Genomic DNA, 1726 nt, shown 5'->3' with positions numbered 1-1726 from the left:
TCCTGTATTTCTTTAAGTGAGTTATTAAAATCCTTCTTGATGTCCTCTACCACATCAAGAGATATGATTTTAAATCCAAGTCTTGCTTTTTGGGTGTGTTGGGGTATCCAGGACTGGCTGAGTTGGGAGTGCTGGGTTCTGATGATGGTGAGTGGTCTTGGTTTCTGTTAGTAAGAGTCTTATGTTTGCCTTTCATCATCTGGTAATCTCTGGAGTTAGTTGTTAGAGTTGTTCCTGGTTGGAGCGTGTTCCTCCTGTGATTCTGTTAGCCTCTGTCAGCAGACCTGGGAGTCTAGCTCTTTCCTGAGTTTCAGTGGTCAGAGCACTCTCTGCAGGCAAGCTCTCCTCTTGCAGGGAAGGTGCACAGATATCTGGTGTTTGTACCTGCCTCCTGGCTGAAGATGAAGGCCCGAAACAGGGACTGTCCCAGAAGCTGTGTCACTTCTTCCTGTCCCTGAAGCTGTGTAGCTTCTGTAGTCTGCACTCTTACCTGTGTAGACTAGTCTCAGAGAAATCAGGGACCCAAGATAGCTCTCCCAGTTGCTCTGTGGCAGAGCCCTCCTGGGCGGGTGTACACCTCTCCTCTGGTGGGGAAGGTGCCTGGATGTCTGGAGTCTGAAATGGGGTCTGTCCCAGAAGCTGTGTCGGCTTCTGTAGTCTGCACTCTCACCTGCACAGACTACTCTCTGAGGGATCCAGGACCCAACGTGGGTCTAGTTTTATTACTTTATATGTGTATAGCAATTTTTCCTAGCAACATTTGTTGATGATACTGTCTTTTGTCAGTGTGTATTTTAGTGAACTTTGTCAAATGTCAGCTGGCTCTTATTATACTTATTATTTGGCTCTTCTATTTTTATTCCTTTGAAGGCCTTATATGCTAGTATCAGGAAATTTTAGGTTGACTATTTTCTATTGGATTGAGTCCTGAAGGTCAGAACTTGATGAATGGGTTAAGCCATACCTAGGGCTTGCAATTGGGTAATTCTCTTTATCCCATAATAGAGTTGGGTAAGAGATGGTACCTCAAAGAAAGAAATGGGATTTTCTTTGAGGGACCTCTGGGTGTTGAGTAGATAACCCATAACTATTTACTGTACTAGTATACAGGGTTGTTTGAAGATGCAATGCAATAAAGGATGTGAACACACCATTGTTGATTGTATAAATTTATACAACATTGTAAATTGATGGATACCATTAGATTTATTTGGTTAGTGTTATATATTTCACAGGATTAGATATGTGCTGAGATTGAAAAGTTACATATTAAAATAATTAATTATTTTTATTATTTTTATTATATTTGTACCCTTTCATAATAGAGAAATATTAAGTTCTCTTTATCTTTCAATTTTAAAAACATATCTACAGTCTAGATCCAAAAACAAACTCACCTCACAGTCATCCATTAGACTGAGCACAGGGTTCCCAATGAAGGAGCTAGAGAAAGGACCCAAGGAGCCGGAAGGGTTTGCAGCCCCATAGGAGGAACAACAATATGGACTAACCAGTACCCCCAGAGCTCCCAGGAACTAAACCACCAACCAAAGAGTACATATGGTAGGACTCATGGCTCCAGCTGCATATGAAGCAGAGGATGACCTAGTTGGTAATCAGTGGGAGTAGAGGCCCTTGGTCCTGCGAAGGTTATATGCCCCAGTGTAGGGGAATGCAAGGACCAGGAAGAGGGAGTGGGTGGGTTGGTGAGCGGGCAGGGGGGGGG

At 43.1% G+C, this 1726-nt stretch overlaps 1 protein-coding gene across 5 annotated transcripts in view; it reads left to right on the top strand.

Moving 5' to 3' along the window:
* Window positions 1–1726, top strand: part of Sugct (succinyl-CoA:glutarate-CoA transferase) — a 778692-nt gene that overhangs the window by 160958 nt on the left and 616008 nt on the right. The gene's annotated exons all lie outside the window — the stretch shown is intronic.

Source organism: Mus caroli, chromosome 13 (genome assembly GCF_900094665.2).
Source record: "Mus caroli chromosome 13, CAROLI_EIJ_v1.1, whole genome shotgun sequence".
NCBI classification, from domain to species: Eukaryota; Metazoa; Chordata; class Mammalia; order Rodentia; family Muridae; genus Mus; species Mus caroli.
This window is presented reverse-complemented; position numbering and strand designations above follow the sequence as displayed.